The following is a 12,486-nucleotide window of genomic DNA, read 5'->3' on the forward strand; positions in this document are numbered from 1 at the left end:
TCGAGTTACGAAAAAAGGTGGAACACTGATTATTGACGAAAAAGCATAAACAAAAGAAATCTTGAAAGAATTCTAAATGGAAAACTGCAAACCTGTGAAAACACTTCACATTATGAATGTAAAGCAACAAAATGCGAGAGATTTAGCTTAGCCAGCGAAGTATTTAAGGCAATCTAGCAGCAATCCGAATGATGAGCACTGGCGTGCGGTCGAACAAACGCTACGTCATTCGCAAGGTAGAATAAAGGACTTGTTCGCTTACCGCAAGAAATTGAAATGTATACCAATGCAGTCGGGGGAGCTAATCTAAGTGCAGCTATAAGCTAGAGCAGCAGAAAACAAGGAACTGTTGCGATAAACACTGTTTAAATGGTTTGTCACTCTGAGTAAATCTTTAAGAGAAGTGAAGTGGATGAACAGGTTTGTTCTGTCCCATTCTATGTAGATTTTCATCGATAATCAAGACATGAAGAAAGAAAATCATGAGTCTTCGGAAAGAACCAATCATATATAGCTGAAGATGTTTTTCGTGTAAGAGGAGGTGGAAGCCAACAAGGTAAGATTGTATTGCACGTTAGAAGAACGTAGCTGACTGTCTAGCAAACGCCTCTGCAACCTGAGGTTGGAAACCTATCGAGGAAAGTTAATGGTGGTCAATGACCGGAGTGGGGGGGGGGGGGAGAGGGGGGTGGCAGTGATGTTGATTATTAAATGCTGTTGTACTGTGTTTCTTGTTGCCGTGTATTTGTGAAAGGTAGGTAGGTTGGTTGGTTTGGGAGAGGGGACCAAACAGCGAGGTCATTGGTCCCATCGGGTTAGGGAATAAAGTCGGCCGTGCCCTTTCAAAGGAATCATCGCGGCATTTGCCTAAAGCGATTTAGGGAAATCACAGAAAACCTAAATCAGGACGGGCGGACGCAGGTTTCAACCGTCGTCCTCCAGAATGCGAGTCCAGTGTGCTAACCATTGCGCCACCTTGCTCGGTCTGAAAGGAGGGAATCTGTCCCTGTATACAGGGTGTTCTGGAAATGTTGCGAAAAACTTAGAGGGGCTGTAGAGAGTGTCCTGAAGAACAAATCGGGAGAAGGAACACTAGTTTGGAAACGTGATCCAACGATGCTACAGAGCGTCGAAATTATAGGTGCCAGAGCCTGCTAGTAGGCCATCATTTCGGCAGCAAACGTGACTTTTCACGCTGACGGACAGTAGGAACGTTGCGCAATGTCGTTTGTTGTTCAATGGGTGCGACTGAATGCAACGATAGCCAGTGGAGAAGACGGAAATGACGCTTCGTAGCCAGGCCTTGTCTCCTATGAATGCGATGCTCTGTTCCCGCAGTGGATGACGATGTCCGACGCGGGTTTCCATCTGCAGTCTATCTTCTCTTGTGTACCTAAAAACACTGAACATTTTAGATGGTTCCAGGAGGAAACTAAACTGTAAAAGGAAACCCGTGTCTGAAACCGTCATCCAGCAACTTCTCCACTTTCGATAGTGGCATCAGTCGCGATCGCTAAATAACAAACAACATTGTGAGACAACCCACCTACAGTCTGTCAGCATAAGAAGTCACGTTTGCTGTCGAAGGGGTAGCCTAGTGGCAGGCGCCAGAGCCTATAATTTAAACGTTCTGTAATGTCGTTGGATGATATTCTCGGTCACAGGTTCCTAGCCTCGATTTGTTCCTCAAGACACTCTCCACAAGCCCTCGATGTTTGTCACAACATTTCTGGACATCCTTTATATGTTCAGATATAATACGTTCTTTCAACTGTGATGTACTGTATATTTGTGTGGGCTCCCTACAGTTTTCTAAAGGAGGTTAACAATGTATATCGAAAGGATGGGTTAGACACCGGTAGTTCGTTACCATAAAAATACTCCGTAATGACGAAGGAGATAAATATTGATTAAGTCGCTGCTGGAATACTGGTCATTCGTGGGGTTTTGCTGTCCCTGTATCGGGAAAAAAATATCAGACTAGATTAATTTGGGAATGCTGTTTCGAATAGTCTCGTGACATAAATTTTATCCATAATGACTTCCAGTTTAAAAATCATTTTGTTTGTAATGGGAACCAAACCGACGCTTTCCGTCGACACTGTGCGTTGCAAGAAAGACGTGAGGAGCAGTAGTTGTTTGGGTTCACTCCAGTTACACAACGCAAAAACAAAATTACAAATTTGCCGAAACACCACTCTTAGGAGGGACACCTGTGTATCAGAGAAGAAAATGCAGTATGATCAGTCATTTCTTTACCACTGAGATATATAGATTCAAAAATGGCTCTGAACACTATGGGACTTAACTTCTAAGGTCATCAGTCCCCTAGAAATTAGAACTACTTAAACCTAACTAACCTAAGGACATCACACACATCCAGGCCCGAGGCAGGATTGGAACCTGCGACCGTAGCGGTCGCGCGTTTCCAGACTGTAGCGCCTAGTACCACTCGGCCACCTCGGTCGGCAGATATATAGGTCCCACTTCAAAATACTGGTGGGAAACATGTATCCCATCCCTCCCGGCGCTGGATAACAAAACGGCGGGAAACCTTTTCTTTTTTTCTTTCGTAGCGTCATTTATGACTGCGACATTGTAAGAAATGATCTGCTGTGCTTGCTGGTGATTCGAGAGATGGTAAAAGTCTAGAACGATAGTTACCCTGTTTTTCACAGAGTAGAAGCACCTTTCTCACTTCCTCAGTTTCATTGTATACGCAGCCTAATTATGTTGTCGTCCAACAATAATACTTTTATTTTATGACAGAGGCACTCAATATTCGTAAACAGAGATTTTTCCTTGGTATGTAAATGGAGCTAATAAGAGTCACCTTTGGCGATTAGTTTTAGTAGCTTGCATAGTGCTGATTATGCTGTACAGATAGTGGTTCAAAATTAAAGTGCACACCATTTTTAGTCTTTCAATGAGTCAAATAAATTTTTATTCAGTGTTACCACCACGCATTACATGAAAGTAAAATAATACGAGTAAAACAATAAGAATACATGTTGCTATACAGTGCTATTGCATTTCCACAATGCCCTGTGCAGCTGGAAGTCCCGAATTCCCATCCATACCTTCCGTTTCTTTCCCCATTCTTTTACTTCAAAACAAAATATATATGATGCTCTCATAGCTTATAAGCGACAGGAAACTGTACGTAGCTTCGTTTACAGGTTAATCAGACGTAATATTTGCCACGTTTGTATTTCAGTGCTAATAAAAAAAAATGGTTCAAATGGCTCTGAGCACTATGGGACTTAACATCTGAGGTCATCAGTCCCCTAGAACTTAGAACTACTTAAACCTAACTAACCTAAGGACATCACACACATCCATGTCCGAGGCAGAATTCGAACCTGCGACCGTAGCGGTCGCGCGGTTCCAAACGGGAGCGCCTAGAACCGCTCGGCCACAACGGCCAGCCTCAGTGTTAATCTATCTACGAGAAAATATTTTGAATAACATTAATATTTTTCTCTAACAGCGTAAATTTTGACACCGAAGGTTTGCCCGCCAGGTGCAACCACGCACTGCGTATCGATAGAACCAGACCCTCCTTGAGATTAGAAACATTCCTGGAAGGGTAAACAAAACTTTTGCCTGTTATCTCCGGAAAAAGAGCGGATAAGCAACGTGACTGCTTTTCACGTGCTGTTGAAATGAGACCTTAGTTAAATCTAGAGGGTATTTCTCATATTTTTGTTCTTGGTAAGTGAAAGGATCATTTGATAAAACAGTGCGTCAGCCAGATATGTTATCTGCCCAGATAAGACTGGATTTTCCCTTTCAAATTCCAATAAGAGTACAGACTGTTGTTTCAGCCTGCCTGCTTGAAACCACACGTAAGTTCGCAAGCGTGAGCTGAGGCCGCTCGCGTTGCTTTACTTGTAAATTAGTGAGTACCGTTTTTGCCTGTACCGCACTGAGAATCTAGTGTGCTCGCAAAGCGGCTGATCGCGGCTGTCTTAAAAGTCTGACGTAACACGTAAGACAATCGGTTATTTGATACTTTACTGAGGCGTACTGACAGATTAAAACTATATCAGATTAAACACCTTTCAGCCGTCAAGTTTCCAACCTTATTTTAGTTGGCAATCAGTTTCAGCGTTTTACTACGCCTTGTTCAGGCCCCTGGCCGACGTTCAGGAAGACTATACTTAAATTCCTATACGTCGGTCAGGGCCTGAAAATGGCGTAGTAAAACGCTGAAATTGGTTGACAAATAAAATAAGGTTAGAAATTTAACGGCTGAAAGGTACTTAATCTGACATCCTCTATCGAACAACCATCTATAGAAAGATGGACATACAGAGATGAAAACTATGTTTCCTTTCGCAGCAACCGCACGTCGCACAGTTTTAATCTGTCCGCAAGTCTTCGCTGTGGTGTGGAAGCTTTATTTAAGATAGTGTGTAGCTATAGTCTGCATTTTGAGCTACTTGTTGCAACAGCTACAGTTCTTCTGCTCTCTTTGATTACTGAAAATACATACTGCAACAATACCTATCATGTCTCAATTAACGTGTCATAATGTGTGTCTTTTACAGTTGCGCTGCTGGCCTCATCTTTTTGACGGAGAGCTGGTTCCCGGTGGTTTCTAGATTCTACATGTAAGTATTTAAAAAAATAACGATTCTCTTCTAAAGAAATTTGCGCATGTTTTGTGGATTCACTCTCAATGCAACGATTTTTACATTGGTACAGGTTTTGTAACGATCTGAACGTAATTTAAAAAATAATTTTTTCTGTAAACATGACCATCTGATGTAAATGTAAATGTCGTGTGACTATGGCCTCCCGTCGGGTAGACCGTTCGCCTGGTGCAAGTCTTTCGATTTGACGCCACTTCGGCGACTTGAGCGTCGATGGAGATGAAATGATGATGATTAGGACAACACAACACCCAGTCCCTGAGCGGAGAAAAATCTCCAACCCAGGCGGGTATCGAACCCGAGCCCTTAGGATTGACTTTCTGTCACGCTGACCACTTCCTAGCATCTTCTAATGGACACCTGGATCCTACTATATCCACAACATTTAGAAAATGATTATTAAAAATATTTTCAACTTCTGACTTTTTGTTCGTAAAGTTTTCATTCAATTTGATGGTAATACTGTCTTCCTGTGCTCTTGGTTGACCTGTTTCTCTTTTAATAATATTCCATTTAAATAATATTCTACAGTGGTGTCCAATATTAAAGCAACAAACTTCCAATTTTGCAACGTTACGTTGATTTTGCCACAAAACAGTATAAAGAGATGATACTTTAGTAGAAACAATGCAAAGAAAAGAGAACATTAACAACTGCAAGATGCATAACGGTACACAAAAATGTTCTTCGTTTTCTCAAACTTAACGGATTTGCTCACAAATTCCGACAAGTGGTTAATGTGCTCAGTATGGGGTGTGACCAACCCTGGCAGCAATACAGTCCCAACAACCACGGGACATGCTGTGAATGATAGCATCAAACTCATTTTGAGGCAGTTACGCCCATTCTTCCTGCAGAGCTGCTAGCAGATCTTGGAGAGTGGTTGGTGGATGCTGACGTGATGGTACCCGTCCTCCTAGTGCACCCCAGACATGCTCTATGGGATTCAAATCGGGAGAGCGAACAGGCCAAGCCATGCGTGCAGTGTCTCCCATTTCCAAGACAACATCAATCACCCGTGCTCTATGATGTCGAGCATTATCGTCCATCAGTACGAAGTCTGGGCCCACAGCACCTCCCTGATAACAGTTAAATCTTGCCAGTTCACCCAGAAAATTTCATGGAGAGGTGTTCGACTGGTCAACATAATCCCAGCCGATACCATTAAGGATCCTCCTCGAATCGGTCTCTTTCCACAATGTTTGGGTCCCGAAATCACGTTCCATGTTCCCTCTAGATGCGAATCCGTCGAGACACTCTCCAGACAAAATCGGGACTCATCTGTGAAAAGAACATTGGCCCACGGTTTGGCCTCTTAGGTGGCATGTTGACGACTCCATTCTAGACGTTCTCCTCTGTGAAGACGCGTCAGAGGTAGACACACAGCAGGTCTCTGACAATAAAGGCCATCCTACAGAAGCCTTCTATACGCCATTTGCCTCGATACAACGCGTCCAGTGGATGCCGCGAGGTCAGATGCCAGATGCCATGCAGTACTAAGGAGGTTATTTTGTAACAGCACACTGTATCTTCAAGCCACACGACATAGATATACATACTAAAGCGGTGCCGTCGTGCACTTACAGCCAAATAATGGTCCTCTCTTTCTGATGTCACACGTGTTCAGCCCTGCCCTGGTCTTCGGGATACAATTTCGGTCTCTATAAACTGTCGCCACATCCGAGAAACAACAGAACGATTCACATTAAGCCACCGTGCCACATCAGTATGCTACTAACCTGTGCCAATTCTTCCTATGGCTCTCCACCGCAAACAGCCTGGTCGGCGTTTTCTCTGTGCCATATTACACCGTCTGTGACTGTGTACACAGCGATTGTGGATGTGGGACTACCCGGGAAACACTGCCCCGTTTGTTATACGCCGTGACGTCATCGTTGACGTGATTGTCAGTTGACAGGAGTGCCGCTTTCCGCGCAGAACACGATCGTACGGACATCTATTGACAGTTTGTATGATTATATCGTTAATCAGCCGCAGGTCGAGGAAATAGCGATTTGTTGCTTTAATGACACCAGTGTATAACAAAAATAGAATACAGACCAGCAACTACGCCGTGGTAAACTCGCACCAGTCAACTCTCTTGAAACTATACCTCTTGCGAAAGGGGACTCTGAGATCTCACGCCTGCGAAAATTCATCATTGTTGGTCTGTCCTGTCTGTCTGCTGTTAGGACTGCAGATAGAGTTTGCTACAGGAGCTATTGAACAATCTTTCTCGGCTGCTGCATTCGCCAGGTCGCTGAAACGACTTCCCAGATCCCATGGTACCCAATCAATATTACCACCTTTCCTAGATGTCGTAGGTGAAGGAGGCACATGCATCTGATTCACACCTGAAATGAGTGCGCATGTTGCATTTCATGATTCCACGTGCTGCAGTATTCTCGGTTCCACATAATGTTCAAAAAAATGCCTCTGAGCACTATGGGACTTAACATCTATGGTCGTCAGTCCCCTAGAACTTAGAACTACTTAAACCTAACTAACCTAAGGACATCACACAACACCCAGTCATCACGATGCAGAGAAAATCCCTGACCCCGCCGGGAGTCGAACCCGGGAACCCGGGCGCGGGAAGCGAAAACGCATAATGTTCACATCATAAGCCAAGAATTAGTTCAGAGAGCGGAACTTGAGGACGTAATAGGAAAAAATCACTGATCAGACAAGGTTATCCCTCTTCATCAAGCTGGCACTGAAAACTGGAAAATACTTGTGACGCAGGAATAAGACATTATGCAAAGAAAATTTATAGGTGAATTCCACAGCATTTCCTCTCATGTAGTCCAGGAAATGGGACCTATGACCGCTGTTTGGTCCCTTCCCCCGAATCAACCAACCAACCAATGGAATATAATTACGGACGACTTGAAAGTTCAATCCTTGTCAAGAAAAGGAATCTGGTACACAATCTGTTTCTCTGCGAATAACAAATGGCTTAATTTCCAGTGGTTAGCCACCAGCTAGATGGAATACTGCAGACATAAACATATATAAGAACCTTCAACATCGTAGCGCGTCAGCAATCGTTGGTTAATATATTAAAAAACTATAAACCCGCCTCGATTGCGAAAAAAGCACTTAGTGTTAACCTAGGTTTCGGTGTAGATAACTACACCTTCTTCAGAACAATAAAACCCACAAATACCTAAGAAGACCTTTGTCAATGATTAAAAGAACACCATAGCTATACATTTATAAAGGAAAAAAAGGAAAACACAAACAGTACACATGGTTTTGACTTTGTACAGATGTACTGTTTGTGTTTTCCTTTTTTTCGTTTATAAATGTATAGCCATGGTGTTCTTTTAATCATTGACAAAGGCCTTCTTAGGCACTTGTGGGTTTTATTGTTCTGAAGAAGGTGTAGTTATCTACACCGAAACCTAGGTTAACACTAAGTGTTTTTTTCGCAATCGAGGCGGGTTTATAGTTTTTTAATATAAACATATATGCTTGAAGTACTACGAGCAGCTATCGCTAGATGAACGATGGCAGATCGCAAGCCTTCATATGAAGGCCAACAACGGAGCGCATACAGTGGAAATATGTGACCATCTTCTGTAATCTCGTAATTCGAATAAGTCTTAGTGATCCATACACCTGACACTCCTAATACCCTGGATCTGTGAGTAACGCACTTCAAGATGTTCTTTGCCTTTAGGGCACCTAATTGATTGCAACCGTAATATACTATTGGTTACTAAAATTACTACAGGAAGGATGGCAAATAACAGAAATTTTTACTTACTATGCGAGTGAAGTGTAGTAGGAAAAACACATGATTAAATTTGTAGGTGATATTGTGACATACAGCGTGCGAAATTTAGAACACAGAGCTTCCATCTCGGCCACAGACAGTGGTTGTAACTTGGCTGAGTGCTGAGTCGAGCTGGGCATGTCTGGCATATACAGATAGGTCATTCCACGCTGTTTTGACTCTGTGCCACAGTTTACTAATCTAAATGGCTGGAGACTGGCGAAGGTTGGTCTCTCGAGAATGCATGATCAAATGTTTTCATTGGAATACTTGCTAGCTAGAACAACGGCCAAACACCCCCTGTGTCGAGATACGTCAGGACAACACAGGCAACATGCAGTCTTGCGTTATCTAGTTGAAAGACAATGTCATGGGGACGTCAAAGACAGGGCACAGCCACTGCCCTCAACACGCCACTAACGTAACGCCCGCTGTCCCAGTTGCCGATTATACGAATCAGAGCTGATTGGTGCCGTGTATCCTGTGACACCTCGTACCATCACGTCAGGTGCTTGGTCTTTATGACGGTGACAAATGCAGTCTGGCATCGCTCGTTCCCCTCCGACCCTTTACACACAGAAATTTCGTGCTGCTGTACGTAGAACCGAGACTCTTGTGAAAAGACAGCGTTGTGCCCCGCCCCTCCTGGGGTGTGTCTAACGTCATTAAAACGTTTCGGACCGGAAGCCCGCATCACGCGACTAGATACTGTACGCATCTAGCTGCAGCGACAGGTAGACAGCTGACTCGGAACTCCCTGCTGAATGGAATGTGATTGTACACTGAAGAGCCAAAGAAACCGGTACACCTGCCTAATATCGTGTAGGGCCCCCCGCGAGCACGCAGAAGTGCCGCAACACGACGTGGCATGGACTCGACAAATGTCTGAGGTAGTGCTGGAGGGAATTGACACCATGAATCTTGCAGAGCTGTCAACAAATCATTAAGAGTACGAGGGGCTGGAGACCTTTTCTGAAGAGCACGTTGCAAGGCATCAATAATGTTCGTGTCTGGGGTGTTTGGTGGCCAGAGGAAACGTTTAAACTCAGAAGTGTGTTCCCGGAGCCTCTCTGTAGAAATTCTGGACGTATGGAGCGTCGTATTGTCCTGCTGGAATTGCCCAAGTCCGTCGGAATGCACAATGGATATGAATGGATGGAGGTGATCAGAGACGATGCTTACGTACGTGTCACCTGTCAGATTCGTATCTAGACGTATCATGGATCCCATATGACTCCAACTGCATACGCCCCTTACTATTAGCCTTCAGCAGCCTGAGCAGTCCCTGCTGACATGCAGGATCCATGGATTCATAAGGTTGTCTCTGTATCTGTACACGACAATCCGCTCGATACAATTTGAAACGAAACTCGTCCGACCAGGCAACATGCTTCCAGTCATCAACAGTCCAAAGTCGGTGTTGACAGGCCCAGACGAGGCGTAAAGCTTTGTGTCGTGCAGTCATCAAGGGTACACAAGTGGGCCTTCGGCTCCGAAAGCCCATATCGATGATGTTTCATTGAATGGTTCGCACGTTGATACTTGCTGATGGCCCAGCATTGAAATCTGCAGCAATTTGCGGAAGGGATGCACTTATGTCGCTGAACAATTCTCTTCAGTCGTCGTCGGTACTATTTTTGCAGGATCTTTTCCCGGCCGCAGCGATGTTTTACCGGATTCCTGATACTCACGGTACACTCCTAAAGTGGTAGTACGGGAAAATCCCCACTTCATCGCTACCTCGGAGATGCTGTGCCCCATCGCTTGGCGCCGACTATAATACCACTTTCAAACTCACTTAAATCTTGATAACCTACCATTGCAGCAGAAGTAACCGATCTAACAACTGCACCAGACACTTGTCTTATATAGGCGTTGCCGACCGCAGCCTGTTTACATATCTCTGTATTTGAATACGCATGCCTGTACCACTTTCTTTGGCGCTTCAGTGTATATCTGAGGGGAATTACTCTGAAGGGGACGAAGTTGACGTTGATAAATAAATAAAGGTTCTTTTGATCATACCTCGTAGATCGCGTAACTCCCACCTCTTTTGCTTAAGCTGAAATGCTAATTTGCATATCGAAGTATGTAGCAAACTTCAGGCAGTTTGTCATTCGTTTCTCGCCGCGCCACGGTGTCGCAATTTCAATGCATGCTTATCTTCAGTTACCAGGCGAGAAGGCGCAGTGGATAGCACATTAGACACGCAAGGAATGGTATTCAAATTACCATCCAGTCATTCAGATATAGCTTTCCCGTTGTTTACACAAAGCGATGAAGGCGAATGCTTGGATGGTTGCAAGGGCGATTTCGTTCTCCATCCTTGTGCAATCCGTGCTTGTGGTCCGCCTCGAATGACGTCGTCATTGATGAGATCTTATATTCTTCCTTTCTATTTCCTATAGTCTCTCATCTCTAGCGCCCTCTTCCACTCATTTCTGTGTGTGCAGTCTGTATCTCCAATAGAGCTGTTAACGCGCATTTTAATTTACTCAGCCTGTGTGATCCTCAAGTCTCAGTAATTTGAAGAGTATGCCAGAACATTCACCTCGCAAACTTCCAACTGTTAATGAATTTTGCAACAGTTTCCGCAAGTTGTGATAAAGTACAAATACTACCACTCCATATAAAAGGGCCACTGCAGTGGTGGCTAGCAAAGCTGCAGGCATTCCAGCATCACTCTGACTCCCACCCACCTGTTTTGTTGGTCGAGTCTCCTAGCTCAGTGTCACTTTAACCTGTATAACCTACCTGCCTACTTTCACAGCACGAGCTCCTCCTACGCCACACACCTTCTGGTGACACGTTCGTGTCCTTTGAACGTAATAACAAGCCATAGAAGACGTTGGTTGGCCAATAAATAAGTAATAAACTCGTCTGATAAATACAGACCTTATAGTTGAGGTCTTGTGTCTTCGAATTAAGTTGATATACAAAGCATCATAATTCTATTAAAGTAATATGTGTGTGACACCAATTTAACTCATGCTGTCAAAATATTCTCCCACATCAGACTACACTCATCAAACACCAGAATATTGAAATATTGCTTGGCACAGTTCCATGAAGGATTCTCCTCTCCTGTTATGTTTACATGCTCAGTCGCGACTGTTAGATTATATTAGATTAGATTTACATTAATTCCAATTGGTCCGTAGCGAGGAGGTCCTCCAGGATATAGAACACGTCAGAAAAACAATAATACAGACGAATATTTACAACTAAGACAAATAAGCTAATGTACCTTCCACAGGTCAGAATTGGAATGATCGTCTTTCTTTTTTTTTTAATGAACGCCATCTGAAAGGATCATTTTACAATTTTACAACTCTCATTTACTAAGATCGCATTAATGCACTGAATTTAAAATTTAAAAGAAATGTTTTTTATTTGTAAGATAATAAACATATAATAGAACTACTACAATACATATTTACAATGAACACATTACTGGACTGAAAGGGTGCAGAAGTTAGATTGTATATATATCAGTTGGTTCTACTGAGAAATTCATCAATGGAGTAGGAATTGGCCACCAATAAATCCTTTAGGCTTCCCTTAAACTGAATTTCTCAGTTATTGAAAATGTGTGTTCCTGAATAATGCACACCTTTTTGTACAAGAGTAAATGACTTTAAATACTTGTCAAGATTATTCTTATTTCTATTACTGATTCCATGAACTGAGCTGTTGGTTTGAAAAAGTGATATATTTTTAATTAAAAGTTTCCTTAAGGAATAAATATGTTGGGAAGCAGTAGTTAGTATCCCTAGTTCCCTAAACAGGTCTCTGCAGGATGTTCTTGAGTTCACACTGCATATAACTCTTATTGTACATTTTTGTGCCTGGAAAACTTCAGCTTGGCTTGATGAATTACCCCAAAAAATAATCTCATACGACATTAGGTAGTGAAAGTAAGCGTAGTATGCCAGCTTTTTCATTTTTATATCCCATATGTCTGACAGAATTCACAATGCAAATAGAGATTTGTTTAGATGCTTCAGCAGTTCTGTGGTATTCCCAAGAATTTAACACTGTCCACTA

General features: G+C 43.2%; 1 protein-coding gene across 3 annotated transcripts in view; it reads left to right on the forward strand.

Moving 5' to 3' along the window:
* The first annotated feature begins 3,820 nt into the window (after positions 1-3,820).
* The window catches only part of LOC126416265 (histidine-rich glycoprotein-like), a 29,431-nt gene continuing 20,765 nt past the window's right edge, over positions 3,821-12,486 (forward strand). Inside the window, exons 1-2 of one of the 3 annotated variants that reach the window (XR_007575424.1) lie at positions 3,821-3,848; positions 4,554-4,616. The gene's annotated coding sequence lies outside the window, so the exon portion shown is untranslated. Of the gene's footprint in view, positions 3,992-4,553; positions 4,617-12,486 lie in introns of all 3 variants that reach the window. The other 2 variants (XR_007575425.1, XR_007575426.1) reach the window with 2 other exon arrangements.

Source organism: Schistocerca serialis, chromosome 8 (assembly GCF_023864345.2).
Source record: "Schistocerca serialis cubense isolate TAMUIC-IGC-003099 chromosome 8, iqSchSeri2.2, whole genome shotgun sequence".
In the NCBI taxonomy this organism is placed as follows: Eukaryota; Metazoa; Arthropoda; class Insecta; order Orthoptera; family Acrididae; genus Schistocerca; species Schistocerca serialis.